The sequence below is a fragment of the Trachemys scripta genome, chromosome 6 (assembly GCF_013100865.1).
Source record: "Trachemys scripta elegans isolate TJP31775 chromosome 6, CAS_Tse_1.0, whole genome shotgun sequence".
NCBI lineage: Eukaryota > Metazoa > Chordata > Testudines > Emydidae > Trachemys > Trachemys scripta.
This window is the reverse complement of record NC_048303.1, coordinates 1,155,541-1,170,605: the sequence shown is the minus strand read 5'-3', so window position 1 is coordinate 1,170,605 and position 15,065 is coordinate 1,155,541.

The following is a 15,065-nucleotide window of genomic DNA, read 5'->3' as shown; positions in this document are numbered from 1 at the left end:
TGTGGCCGCCCCCAGCACCGGATCGCGTGCCCGGCCCCAGTGGGTGGGGGCTGCTCCGTGCTCTGGATGGGCGGCTGTTACGTCGCTGGTGCGTGGTCCCAGCACTCGTGTCTGTGGGTTCCTGGCTTTGCATGCGTCGCGTCGGTAGCACCCGGGTTCTCTGGGCATTAACCAGCTCTTGTCTCCCCCAGGCCGGCGCTGCTGTGCTGCTGGTCCCTGCGGCCGGGGGACAGCATGAGGCCAACTGCGCTGTCACCTGCCAGCAGGTCCTCTCGGCCTGCAACCTGCCGGCCAAGCAGCTTGTCGTCTGTGTGAACAAGATGGATGCCACGCAGCCTCCCTACAGCCGCCAGCGCTACCGGGAGATCACCCAGGCAGTGTGTGTCTGCCTCCACCAGTTGGGCAAGAACCCAGCAACTGTGGCTTTTCTCCCCATCTCGGGCTTGCATGGGGACAACCTGCTGGAACCCAGCTCCAGGGTAAGTCTGGGGCCTAGCCACCCTGGGAAGCAGGAGAGGTGGTGCCTCGGGCCCGGGCCAGACCCACGGAGGCATGTAGGCGCTTAGCGCTCACCGAAATCATTGGGCGCCAGGCGGTAGGGTACCTCTGGGGAGCAGGGCCGTAATGCCCAGGCTGTCTCCTGTCCCTGCTCTTCCAGCCCTCAGCATTAAACTGGCCCTGCTCTGCCGGCTGGGGCCCGGTCTCTCCTGTTCCAAGCACAGAAGGCCTGTGGCTCTGAGGGGAAAGTGGGTTCCTGAGCCTGGCTCTCGGCTGGCCACCCTTCTCCCTGGTCACCCTCCACCGTGTGTCTGCTGAGCTCCTGGGGCAGGGACTGCCTGGGCTGTGTCCAGCACAGGGGCCCTGGGCCACCGCTGGGGCTGCTAGACGTGACAGGGAATGAATAGTATTGTCTCCTTTCCCTCGCCACGCAGAGGCCATTACGCACCTGGCCTCTCCTGGAGTTTAACGCACGGCTGGAAGGCGCTTGATACTACGGTGATGAGTGCAAGACGGAAACATCTGAAGGTTAATAGATTCCCAGATTCCAAGGCTAGAAGGGACCATTGTGGTCTGTGGCCTCGTGCACGAGGCAGGCCAGAGACCTGCCCTGAAATAATTCCTACAGCAGATCATAAGAACAGCCAGACTGAGTCAGACCAAAGGTCCCTCTAGCCCAGTATCCTGTCTGCCGACAGTGGCCAATGCCAGGTGCCCCAGAGGGAGTGAACAGAACAGGGAATCATCAAGTGATCCATCCCCTGTCGCCCATTCCCAGCTTCTGTCAGTGAGAATTTTAGGGACGCCTAGAGCATGGGGCTGTGCCACTGAACATCCTGGCTAATAGCCACTGATGGACCTGTCCTACAGGAATTGATCTAGTTCTTTTTTTGAACCCTGTTATAGTTTTGGCCTTCACAACATCCTCTGGCAAGGAGTTCCACAGGTTGACTGTGTGTTGTGTGAAAAAATACTTCCTTTTGTTTGTTTTTAAACCTGCTGCCTATTAATTTCATTGGGTGGCCCCTGGTTCTTGTGTTCTGAGAAGAAAAACATCCAATCTTGATTTGAAACTTGTCAGTGATGGAGAATCCATTACGACCCTTAGTTCCGATGGTTAACGACCCTCTGTCAGAAATGTACACCTTGTTCCAGTCTGAATGTGTCTAGCTTCGACCTGCCGCCATTAAGCCATTCCAGCAGGCGGGGGAGACGAGACATTGCCTTGGCGAGGTTCCCCTTGAGCAGGGGATCTGCCCTCATTACCAGACAGTAACGTGGAAATCCTGCCCCTTGCAGATGCCCTGGTTCAGAGGCTGGGCAGGCACTAGGAAGCGGGGCGGTACCATGGCCACCAGCCTGCAGCAGGTCCTGGATTCTATCGTCCCTGGACGGCCCCAGCAGGACTCCGACTACACAAGTGGAGGTGGGTGGTAATTTGCCTCGTTAGGCTGGTGGGAGGGGGTTGGGGGGTCTCCAGCACAGCACTGGGGACGGGCCTGAGTCGAGCACACTCACAGGAAACTGCTTGGGCTGCAATGACTGACGCGGCCACCCCTGGGGCTAGAGGTGCCTGATACAGGGAGCCCCATGTGCCACAGAGCAGCACCCTGGGCACCAGAGGCCAGGATACCCCATGGAGAGTTTCTGGCACCCTCAGCTGGCTCAGCAAAGGGCCCTCCTGGAGCCCTCGCCGTCCCCAGGAGAGTAGGTTAGCCTTGGCTCAGGACCTGGCACGGCCCCGCTCAGCCAGCATCCACACACGGCTCGGTTCTCGGTGCTGACCTGCCTCAGTAGGGCTTTGCTTCCTCCTGGGGCGCAGCTGGAATATAGGGCCTGGGACCTCCAGCCCCTGCTTCCCAGGACAGCCTGCATCGGGAGACGCCCCCGTACTCCTGCTGTCCCCATCCACTGTGCCCTGGCGCCAGCCACCCCGCAGGGCGAGCGGCTCGTGCAAACGCGGAGCCCCTCCCTAGTCTACAGCCCCGTCCTTAGCAGATACCGGTCCCTAGCAACGCCATCCTGTGGCTCAGTGGGGCGCCCCGCCTGGGACTAGCGCTCTGTTCTGCTCCCCCCATCTCTAGAGAAGGAGGGGGCTGAGGTCAGCCAGGCTAGGAGAGCCTGAGGTTAAGGCATGGATCATCGATCTGACCTCCTGTCTGTCCCAGGCCATCTCCCGCACTCTAAACCCAGCCAGCGCTAGACCAAAGGATTACAGAACCCACCTGGGGCAGGGAGCAGGCAGATTGCCTGGGGAACTCACTGCCACAAGGTCCAGTGAGTGTCCATATGGCTGTCTGTGTCGGAGCATAGCCAACCGCTAACAGACGGGGCTGGGGAGGAGCCGGGCCTTCCTAGGCAGCGGCTGGCTCTGCCCATGGGTGGAGCTGGGGGGCTGGGCCAGGCAGGCCGGTACAGCAGCGCTAACACACCCGGCTGTGGCACCTGCTTGCTACTGACCTCTCCCTCTCTCTGCTTCCCAAAACGGCGCTGGCCCAGTGTGGTCGGAGGCGGAGATGCGGAGCCTGCTCTCAGTCTGGAAGGGCATAGCAGGCCGGGTGGCGCATGGCGTGCCGCTGGCCCGGGAGATGTCCCTGGAGCTCATGGGAGCGGGAGTCAGGCGATCGCCACAGCAGTGCCGTGTGAAGGCCAATGCCATGATGAAGCAGTACTTCCACCGCCAGATCGGGGCAGGGCGGGGCCGCTGCCCGTTCTACCAGGAGCTGCACGCGATCCTTGGGGGCGAGGTCACCAAGCTGATGTATGACTTGGAGCATCCCTGTGAGGACAGCGCCGGCTCGACGGACCTGGACAGCGCCGGCTCTCTCACGGAAGAGGAGTCGGACAGTGGGGAAGCAGAAGACCAGGAGATGTTTCTAGCAGGTGCTATATTGTTTGATCTCCATTAGGAGCTCTCGGGCTTGTCTACACGGGGAGCTATTCTGGATTAGCTGCCTGTGTGGACGCTCTTATTCTGAACTGAATGCTTTATCACAAGTTAGCTTAATCCACTTCCAAAGCTAAACTTGGAATAAAGCACTCAATTCAGGATAAGAGCGTTCACACGGGCAGCTAATCCAGAATAGCTAGTCTGCTTTAAATTTGCACCCACCCTTAATCTGAATTAACTTCTCAATGGAGACAAGCCCTTTATGTCCTGGCATTAATATGTGGAGGGATGGGTGGACAGATGGCTGGCACCGTGGGGGCTGGCTGGGGCGGGGGTGGCTGCCTGGTGTTCTCTTCAGATGTCTCTGGCCGTGTACGTACCAAGCCCAGACAGTCCCACAAGCACTGACTGACACCAGGCTCCCCGAGAAGTGAATCATCTGTCCAAGCCAACCCCAGGCAAAGATCTGAGCAAGTGGGCCCTGCAGCCGGCTGTGCTGGGGCCCCTGTGGAGTAGCCAGGGGAAGCCAGGCCCAGGCCCAGCCCAGGGCCTTGCTCTGAGGCAGTTCGTGTGACTGTCTGCTCATGTGCCCCATCAAATCTCGCCTGCGAGGCTGGGCGCTCCGCGGGGCAGGACACCTGGAAACCCCACCCCCAGTCTGGCCCTGGCTTTAATGGGGCACTGCCAAAGCAGCCGGCTGGCAGAGAAGCCCCTGGCTTAGCTGGGCTTGGTGAGGTGGCTGTAGGCAGGCGGGGCCTTGTCCCAGCCAGGGACAGGACACGGCAGGCTGAGCTCCTGTGACTAACGGGCCGCTCGGGCCTGGCTTCGGCTGCCTTGTAAGCCCAGGGGCCTGACTCATCAGGTGTCCAAAATCAGATGCACCCAAGTGCCAGGGCTGTAAGCCCGGTGGGATGGGCTGTGTTCCCAGGGGGCACCCGGCTCAGTGGGGCCTGACCCGGTCCAGGACCCGCAGCCAGCCTGTGCCCGCAGCACGTGATCACTAGCTTCTGCTCTGAATCCTCACCCCGGTCTCTGCTTCTCCTCCGCAGGCCTGGAGGGTGACCCTGTGCGAATGAGCAGCACCCCCATGCCCTGCTTAGAGGTGCCCCCAACCCTCCCAGCCTCCCCCAACGGTACCACGTCAGCCGGCCTGAAGAGGAAGGACCCGGAGCGCCCCGGCCTGCGGCTGCCGAAGAAGCCACGAGGGGAAGCCCTTCAGGCTGGCATGCAGCCGCTGGCACCGTCCCAGGGGAGTGAGGGGCCAGGCGGTTACCTTGATACCGCACTAAACTGGCAAAAGCAGATCTTGGAGACCCAGTGCCCGCTCGCTTCCACCCCACCTGTGCAGCCCTCCCACCGCCAGCCGGCCCCACCCGTCCTGCTCCTGTCCCAGCCAGCACGGCCCCAGCAGGTGCTTTCGCTGCATTGCCTGCGGGCCCCACCTCCCTGGTGCCTCACTGAGCCGGTGCCTCGCCCACAGCCTCCACCCCTCCAGCTCCCATCCTCCCCCACCCACTGGCCGCAGCCCCCACCCCTCCAGCTTCCATCCCTGCCCCTGCAGCCCTGGCAGCCCCCACCCCTCCAGCTCCCATCCTCCCCCCCCCACTGGCCACAGCCCCCATCTCTCCAGCTTCCATCCTCCCCCACCCACTGGCCGCAGGCCCCTCCACCACGCCCCCGGTGCGCCCCCCTGCTCCCAGCCTGCCCAAGGCAGCACTGGCAGGCCCCACCTCCGCAGCTGCCCCCCCAGCCAGAGCAGTGCCAGCAGGCCCCTCCCGTGCATCCCAAGTACACGCGGCTGCTCCCGGTCCTGTCCCAGCCACCCGCTCCGCGGCAGCATCTGCCGCACTCCCCCCTCCAGTATCCGTCCCCTCGGCGGCCCTGCCAGCTGGCCCTGTCTCCCCCGCCCCCCCAGCCCAGGCCTGCCTCCCCGCCATCCCTTCTCGACAGCCGCCCCTTGCTGCAGGCACTCTGCTGGTCCCTCGCTACCACGGCACTGGCCTGATGGCTCGGGGCTGTGCCTTGCATCCCTCCAGTCCTGCTCAGGCCCCCTGGGCTTTAGGTGCGGCCGCGCCCCTGGCCCTGGAGGCTGTGGTGGGGGGAAAGGAGCTGGATCTGTGCTGGGCGGGGGGGGTACTCTGTGCTGGCGAAACTGGCCCCAAATGGCCACAGGACAGCCACAGCTTAGGCCTGCAGGTCAGCGGCTTCCAGCTGTGCTTTGTGTTGGTAAGTGACAATAAAGTGTTTCCCCACAGTCCTGGCTCTGGGGTTTTCTACCCCACACCAGCCACCCCAGGGCAAATAGGGGCTTGCTCAGCCCTAGCCAGGCCTCCAGCGCGGCCACCAAGCGTTCGCACGCGGGGCAGAGAGGTGGGGTTGGGATGCCCCTTTGGCCGGCGAGGGGAGGGTAAGTGCTGTGGGGCAGAGGCTGGGTGCNGTGCGCCCCCCTGCTCCCAGCCTGCCCAAGGCAGCACTGGCAGGCCCCACCTCCGCAGCTGCCCCCCCAGCCAGAGCAGTGCCAGCAGGCCCCTCCCGTGCATCCCAAGTACACGCGGCTGCTCCCGGTCCTGTCCCAGCCACCCGCTCCGCGGCAGCATCTGCCGCACTCCCCCCTCCAGTATCCGTCCCCTCGGCGGCCCTGCCAGCTGGCCCTGTCTCCCCCGCCCCCCCAGCCCAGGCCTGCCTCCCCGCCATCCCTTCTCGACAGCCGCCCCTTGCTGCAGGCACTCTGCTGGTCCCTCACTACCACGGCACTGGCCTGATGGCTCGGGCGCTGGCTCGCCCCGTGCCCTGCCAGGGGCTTTGCCTTGCATCCCTCCAGTCCTGCTCAGGCCCCCTGGGCTTTAGGTGTGGCCGCGCCTCTGGCCCTGGAGGCTGTGGTGGGGGGAAAGGGGCTCTTGGAGCTGGATCTGTGCTGGGCGGGGGGGTACTCTGTGCTGGCGAAACTGGCCCCAAATGGCCACAGGACAGCCGCAGCTTAGGCCTGTAGGTCAGCGGCTTCCAGCTGTGCTTTGTGTTGGTAAGTGACAATAAAGTGTTTCCCCACAGTCCTGCCTCTGGGGTTTTCTACCCCACACCAGCCGCCCCAGGGCAAATAGGGGCTTGCTCAGCCCTAGCCAGGCCTCCAGCACGGCCACCAAGCGTTCGCACGCGGGTCAGAGAGGTGGGGTTGGGATGCCTCTTTGGCCGGCGAGGGGAGGGTAAGTGCTGTGGGGCAGAGGCTGGGTGCTCGGGGGGGCTGGACTCCTGAGGGGGACCTCTAGCTGTTACTGCAAAACACACGGCTACTGGCAAGGGCGTCCCTTAGGGCTGGACTTGGCGGTGCTGAGCTCCCAGCTGTGGGGACCAGCACCTCTCACAGTGGGGCCTCTCCATGGCAGCACAGTCCAGCTGCCCCTGGCTCTCTGCTGCCCTCCTGTGCTGGAACAAAGGGGGTTCAGTTGGTGAGAGCCACGGAGCCTCTTGGCACTGGGGGCGTCTGCAGGGCATGGCTGTGTCTATGCACCAGCCTGGGAGATGTAGTAGGGAGAACAACTGCAAACCTCCCTGGCCGAGCCCTCCCCCTGCCAGGCTCTCTGCCTCTGCCACCTTGGCCGCCCCTGTGAGAGCTGAGTGCCCAAGGGCAGCCACCTAGTGCCAGAGCGGGCATCTCACTAAACAGCCTGCTGCACAAAGGGGCTGTGCCTCAGTTTCCCCCTCAGTTACACCAGGGGTTTGCTGGCCCTACTATTAGGTGCTTAAAGTGATGAGCAATAGGCCCTGCCCAGAGGGCACAGCCCAATGGCACCTTTCACCCTCCCATGGGGCTGTTCCTGCAACGGGGCTGAAGGAGTCAGCGGGGGCGGGGGAGTGCAAATCCCTCCACACTTTGCCTGGGGAGAGCTGGCTGCTTTAACCCTTTGAAGACCAGCTCTTCCTGCGCCTGCCAGGGAGGGCTGGGCTAGGCTGGAGCAGGACCCCAGTCTATCCACTCACGTGCAAGGGGACAGATCCCCAGGGCTCTGTATGGGACCCGTGCTGTTCACATATTCATCAGTGATCTGGAAAAGGAGGTAAACAGTCAGCTGGAGTAGGCTGCAGATGATACAAACATAGTCAACTCTAAAGCCAACTTCGAGGAGTTACAAAGCTCACATGGCTGGGTAACACGATGGATGAAATTCAGTGTTGATAAATGCAAAGTAATGCACATTGGAAAAATCCTAACTGTACATATAAAATGATGGGGTCTAATTAGCTGTTACCACTCAAGGAAAAGACCTTGGAGTCTTTGTGGATAGTTCTCTAACTTCCATTCAACGTGCAGCAGTAGTCAAAAAAGTGAACAGAATGTCAGGAACAATTAGGGAAGTGCTAGATACTAAGACAGAAAATATCCTAATGCCACTAGATAAATCAATGGTACACCCACATCTTGAATAGGGTGTGCAGTTCTAGTTGCCCCATCTCAAAAACGATATATATAAAAATTGGGGTATGAAACAACTTCTATATGAAAAGGGATTAATAAGACTAGGACTGTACAGCCTGGAAAAGAGATGATGAAGGGGGCATAAGATAAAGGTCTATAAAAGTATGAACAGTGTAGAGAAAGTGAATAAGGAAGTATTTTTACCCCATCACATAACACAAGAACCGGGGGTCACACGCTGAAATGAACAGGCAGCAGGTTTAAAACAAACAAAGGGAAGTATTTCTTCACACAACGCACAGTCAACCTGTGGAACTCCTTGCCAGGGGATGTTGTGAAGGGCAAAAGTATAACTGGGTTAATAAAAGAACTAGGTAAGTATATGGTGGACAGGTCCATCAATGGCTATTCACCAAGATGGTCAGTGATACAACCCCGTGCTCTGGGTGTCCCTAAACCTCTGAGTGCCAGAAGCTGGGAGTAGGCAACAGGGGCTGGATCACTCGATAATTGCCCTCTTCTGTTCATTTCCTCTGAAGCATCTAGCACCGGCTACTGTTGGTAGACAGAATATTGGGCTGGATGGACCACAGGTCTGACCCAGTGTCGCCATTCTTATGCTGTGCTGTCCTGCAGGCATATCTTCATTAATGATCTGGAGGATGGCGTGGACTGCACTCTCAGCAAGTTTGCAGATGACACTAAACGGAGGAGTGGTAGATATGCTGGAGGGTAGGGATGTGATACTGAGGGACCTAGACAAATTGGAGGATTGGGCCAAAAAAAACCTGATGAGGTTCAACAAGGACAAGTGCAGAGGCCTGCACTTAGGACAGCAGAATCCCATGCACTGCTGCAGACTAGGAACTGAGTGGCTAAGCAGCAGTTCTGCAGAAAAGCACCTGGGGATTACAGTGGACGAGAAGCTGGATATGAGTCAGCAGTGTGCCCTTGTTGCCAAGAAGGCTAACGGCATTTTGGGCTGCATTAGTAGGAGCATTGCCAGCAGATCGAGGGAAGTGATTATTCCCCTCTATTTGGCACTGGTGAGGCCTCACCTGGAGTACTGTGTCCAGTTCTGAGCCCCCTACTACAGAAAGGATGTGGACAAATTAGAGAGAGTCCAGCAGAGGACAACAAAAATTATCAGGGGGCTGGAGCACATGACTTATGAGGAGAGGCTGAGGGAACTGGGATTGTTTAGTCTGCAGAAGAGAAGAGTGAGGGGGGATTTGATAGCAGCTTTCAACTACCTGAAGGGGGGTTCCAAAGAGGATGGATCTAGACTGTTCTCAGTGGAACCAGATGACAGAACAAGGAGTAACAGTCTCAAGTAACCCACCGCTGCTCTGTAGAGCAGCCCGGGACCCTGGGGTGCCCCTCTGTCACCTCCCCCCCCCCCAGGGGGCCGGGGGCCTGGATGCCCTGGGAAGCTGTAGCCACGCAGTGGGCTGGCTCAGCACTGGCCAGCCCTTTAAGAACTGAAGGTACTTTCAGGCCAGGGCGGAGCTGTCTGCAGCGGGGCTCCAGGCAGCGAGCAGGGTAGGCCTGTGTGTGCCCCGGGAGCAGCCAGGGTTAAACATGGCGCCTTGCTCCCCTACAGAACGCTGTGAGCTCTCCCCTTCCCGTGGTAGAGCCACTTGGGACAGGGGCATCCCCCTTCCCCCAGGGCTCCCCATGGGGCCAGGATCTCCGCCGCTGGGGGGGTAGGATGCTGCGGTGATTGATGATACTTTGCCCTCTGCTCACACCTGCAGGGGGGACCGTAACCTAGGCGCTGCCCCCCACATCCCGGGTACCTGTCCCTGCAGGCAGCTGCAGCTCCTCAGACAGTCGCCCCCTCCCCAGGTGCAGGTGCTCAGGCCCCGGTGCACAGCTGGCTCCACTCCCAGCCCCTCCCAGCTCACAGCCATTTGTTCCCCTGCACGGCCCTGGCCAGATTTAACCAGGCCTGCAGCAGGATGGTGCCTGGAGGGGCTGTGCCCAGCCCAGCTGGGGAGGGGGTAGTTCTGCTCCTGGGGGCCCTGCAGCCCCTACTGTGCCTGCTCATTGCCCTGCTCATCCCCTGTGTGGTTCTGCTCTTCCTCCTCCACTGCCTGCTTCTGCTCCACCCGCTGGCCGCCCGTCAGAGGGGGAGGCGGCGGCACGGGCGGAGGCAGCTGGGGGACCAGAGCCTCCCAGCGAGGGCAGTGTCTGCCCCCAGCAGCCCTCCCCCGGTGACCCCCAGCAGCCCCATTGCCTGCCATGGCCCAGGCCCTGCGGTGGGACTCAGGGGCAGCACCCACTGCTCTGAGGAAGGGCTGGCTGGGTGCTCCCGGAGGCTGCCCTGCTGCAGCCGGGGGGCTGCTCGGCCCTGCAATTCTAGGAGGCCTCCCAGAAACCTGCCCCCCTGCTGCAGCCAGGCCCAGCAAAGGGCTCCCCTCTGGGCCAGGGCATCTCAAGGGACCGTCTCTTCCAGTGACCTAGATGCACGTCCCCTGCCAGTGCCTCCCAACACCCCTGCCATGGCCTCGGGCTCTGGGGTAAGTAACCACTGGAGAGCAGCGATTGCCCTGCCTGGCTCTGGTCTCATCTACAGCTCCCCTTCCTGGGGCCACATCCCAGGGTGCTGCCTGGGCCCTGTCTCTGTTCCACCCTCAGTGGGGCATCCAGCCTGTCCTTGGGGTGGCTGTCCCCAGCCTCCCACATCTGTCGGGTACCAGCCCTGCTCCCTCTGGTTCCTTGAAGGTGGCTAGCACTGCCCCCCTTTTAGCCCTGCTGGGTGGGCTGGTCCCAGGGCAGGCTTGTCACACAGCCCCAATGCCATTTGGGGTGTAAGCCCCCTGTCTCAGAGCCTGGGGTGGGGGCAGGCCCCTTGGGGACCCTCTGGCAACCCTGAAGCTTGGCTTTCCCTGGCCGCAGGGCAGGCGGGTTGGCAGCTATTAAAGCTGGGGTGGGCAGGGCAGAGATGGGCGCAGGCAGAACTGGGCCCCAGGTGGTGAACGCCAGCCTCTCCCTCTGGTGAGGGACGTGGGCGTGGGTCAGACCTGGGGCCTGTCTAGCTCAGGGGCCCTGCTCTGACAGTGGCAGCACCAACCGCTTTGGAGGAAGGCACCAGACCCCAGGTGGGAGCAGCAGTGGGATAATCTGACCCCAGCATTAAGTGTTATCGTTTTATTGTTGTAACACCTGGGACCCCCCAGTCCTGGGCTAGCACCCTGCAGCGCTAGGTGCTGTACAAACAGAGATCCTGGCCCCAGAGGGTTTGCGGTCTGAGTCTGGTGTTCATGTAAACACCCATGCCCTCGCCGAACTGCACCTAGCTCTTGGCCTCCATGTCCTCCTGTGGCAATGAGTACCACAGGCCAGGTGGCTGTTGTGCGGGGTGGCGGGGGGAAGGGGGAAGCATTTCTTCATCTGTTTTTGAATGTGCCCTTTTGCATTTTGTGGAGTGTCCTATTGCTCTTGGGTTATGGGAAGTGGGTGACTCCTCCCTCTACCCCCGGCCCCTCCCAAGGATCACTGTCATGGGGGATGGGGGCAGGAGACGGGGCAGGAGACCGGGCAGTTGCTGACCTGCCCCCTGTCTGCACAGGCCCATGTAGGTGGGTTGCTCAGTGTGGAGATGGCAGACGGGCTGTCTTCAGCTTCTTCCCCACACCCCCCCTTGGGGTCCTGGCTGTAGTCTAACCCAGACACTTACTGCCCGTCTCCCCAGAACATTCCCCTGAGGTGCTGGCTGGTGCCAGGGTGCTGGAGGGTGGGACTGGGCACACGCATGTACCAGCTGCTGGATGAGGGGTGCATGGGGTGCACTCTGCACCTACCCACCAGGATCACTACCACTTGCTCCAGAGCTGAGGGGTGCTGGGTCTCTTCCCAGCCATGCTGTCCTGGCCCAGAGCTGTATCTTACATCCCACCCGCTCCTGCTGCAGGTCACCCCAAAGGGGACGTTCCCCCAGAGACGCACCAGCACCCAGAGAACGGCTCGCACCGCTCACCCCCCTTCCCCACTCCCATGGGCTTGGTGCCTTTTGAATACGGCAGCAGCATCCAGCAGGGGGAGGACAAGCCGGCCCCATCGAACTCTGCCAACTTCACCGCCTCCCTGGGGCTGGGCATGGACAGCGACTTCGGAGCCAGTGCCAGTGAGCTGCTCGCCAGCCCTGAGCTGGGGGTGGGGAAAGGGGCTCACCTGGGAGCTAGCAGGCTCAGGTCTTCCCCATCCAGGGGTGGGTGCTGTCTGGCCTCCTGGGGGGCTGTCTTCCCCCATGATCCCAGCTCACTGGCTGGGCCTGGAGTCTGGCAGGATAGGGTGACCAGACAGCAAATGTGAAAAATTGGGATGGGGTGGGGGGTAATAGAAGCCTATATAAGAAAAAGACCCCAAAATCGGGACTGTCCCTATAAAATCGGGACATCTGGTCACCCGACGGCACAAGCTGTGCCAGCCAGCGTCGGGCTTGGCGGAGTCTCTCAACTCTGGGGCAAGGGAGGAGATGGGGATTGAGTCTTAAATGCTCCTTGGCTGCCTGTGTTGGCTTTAAAGGGATCTGTCGACTTGGGTATCTAAGGACTTGTCTGCACTACCACTTACGCCGATGTAACTTGTGTCGCTCAGGGCAGGGTGTGACCCTCGGGCTGTCTGTCCGCCTGTCCTAGCTACCACGGCTGTAACTACCAGCGTCAATGCTGTGCAGCCCCCCGTCTTTGCCTACAGCCCGAGCTGGGGGGATGAGAACCGGGGGTGGCCACCCACCCACCTGCCTTTCTAGCATCTCCACCTTGTGTCCCGCAGGAATCTCATTGCGGGTTGTGTCATCGGACAGCGAGGAGGGTGCTGGCATGGCTGGGAGGTGCCCCCAGGCCTCGGGAGGGCTGGAGTGGGACTACTATGACCCGAGCTACAAGAGGAGACAAGCCCAGCTCTGCCGGCCCCCCAAGTTGCCCCTCACCTGCAGCAAGCAGTACTGGCTGTAGCCGTGTGTCCGGCATGGCTGCTCGACCGAGTCTCTGGGATGGCAGTGTGGCCACACCATCAGGTGGTCAGCCGCCTCCCCAAAGAGCTGGCCTGGACATGGGAGGATATTGGTTTTACTGCGTGTTTATTTTACTGTATCCCTGTTGACTTGGGCTCTGGCTTGTCAAGAACAGGGCAACAGAGCCCCTGAATGTCTGTCGTCGCCTAGGTATTGTGCATGCCAATGTATCTCCCTCCTTCCCCCCCCCTCCCCACACACACCAGTGCCCGTCATGCCACCGGCAACCCTCAGACACAGCCCATCCCCACTGATCACTGCCGCTAGCCCAGCACCGCCTCTAAAGCACTTCCTGTGGTTCACGCCGCTGGGCTGCCAGAACGCTCTCCTTTCCCACTGGGGTCGCTCTAGACTTGGGTCCCTATTTAGCAGGAAGCAGCTGGAAGGGTGGTGGAAGGACACACTCCCGAGCTCACAGCCGTACTCACAACCGGGAGCCCTGTCAGAAAACATCCCAAACCAGCGGGGCAGGGGGAGAGGCCTTGTAAATATTTCTGTGTTTTCTCTATTGAATTAAAGTTGCTGGAACTTTTTATTACTGGTGTGTGGTCTCCTCTGTCTGTGGGCGACGGCTGGGGAGGGGAACTGAAGACCACAAAGCAGAAATGTGACTGGAAACGAGCCCCGGGGCTGCCAGGTTGGCTGGTTTTATTTTTAACAGCCCAAGAACTGAAAGTGAAACTCGTGCGTCTCTGCCCAAGCAGCACGTTTTGGGGGGGGGGGGGGGAAAGCAGCAGCTCTGACACAAGGACAAGGTCTCCTCTCTTAAAAACAGAAGGAAAAGGGGTGGGAATAAAGGATTTGCCGGACTGGACTGGCTCTGGTGTCCCTCTAGTTTGGTATCTTGTCTCTGGGACCGGAGCAACTGCTTCAGAGGAAGAGGCAAGAAACGCCACAGTAAACAAATGGGGGTAATCCACCCCACATATTGTAGTTTTCTAATTGATCACTAGACGTTCACTTAAACCCTGACACATTTAGTTTAATAGCCTGTCCAAAACTAATTTAATGTTAATCATTAAAACTCTAGATAGCTTTGAGGACACTTGATCCCATTTCTTTCGGGATCTTGCTAATCTTGGACTGGCTTCCTGTGGCAGAGAGTTCCACAGTCTAGTCACATGTGTAGGGAAAATGTCCTTTGATCAGTTTTCAAATTCCCACTTTGTTGTGTGTGAGGCGTGCAGGCCAGCCATTTCTGATCTCCCTTCGCTAGATGTGTCCTTGAGGAAAAGTAAGATCCCCTCTCTAAGGCCATGTCTCTGTGTGGAGCACTGACACAGGTAAGCACGGCGGTATAGGAAACCAGCTAGAGCAGAGACAGTGCAGTTTTGCTAATCAAACTGCATCTGCACTATGGATTTTTTCCAGCATCGCTGTCACTCAGGGGTCACACCCCTGACCTACAGGGCTGTGCTGGCAGCAGGGTGTAGTGTCTATATGGCTTCAGACTAAAAGTAAATCTTCTCAATTTCTCTTCATGGGGATTTTTCCAGGCCCCTACTTGGTCTCGTTGCCTGTCTCTGCACCCCATGGGATTCCCCACGCTCCTGTTGAGATGGGGTGAGCAGGAGTGCGCAGTATTGGGAGGCTGTGCCATACACATGTAGGACAGGAAGGGATGTTGAGAGGTCTCTAGTCCGGTCCCCTGCACTGAAGCAGGACTAAGTACTCTCTAGACCAGGGGTTCTCAAACTGGGGGTCAGGACCGCTCTGGGGTTCCTGAAGTTATTACATGGGCAGTCACGAGCTGTCGGTCTCCACCCCAAACCCCGCTTTGCCTCCAGCATTTATAATGGTGTTAAATTAAAAACCTTTTTTAATATATTTATAACAGGGGTCGCACTAGAGGCTTCCTATGTGAAAGGGGTCACCAGTACACAAGTGTGAGAACTACTGCTCTAGACCAGTGGTTCCCAAACTGGGGTTTATGAACCCCTGGGGGTTTGTGAAATGTTACAGGGGGTTCTTGGGGGGAATTCCCTAATGGCGGACAGAGCTGTCCCTTGGACTTCCAAGAGCTATGCAGATCAAAGCAAGCATATATGTCACACTGAGGAGATTTAAATTTCAAGACTCCTTATAAGAAATGGAAAGGGAGGTGCCTATTTAATTTTAAAATCAGCAAAAAATATCCACCTCCCTTTCCATTTCTTATAAGGAGTCTTGAAATTTAAATCTCCTCAGTGTGACATATATGCTTGCTTTGATCTGCATAGCTCTTGGAAGTCCCTTGGACTTCCAAG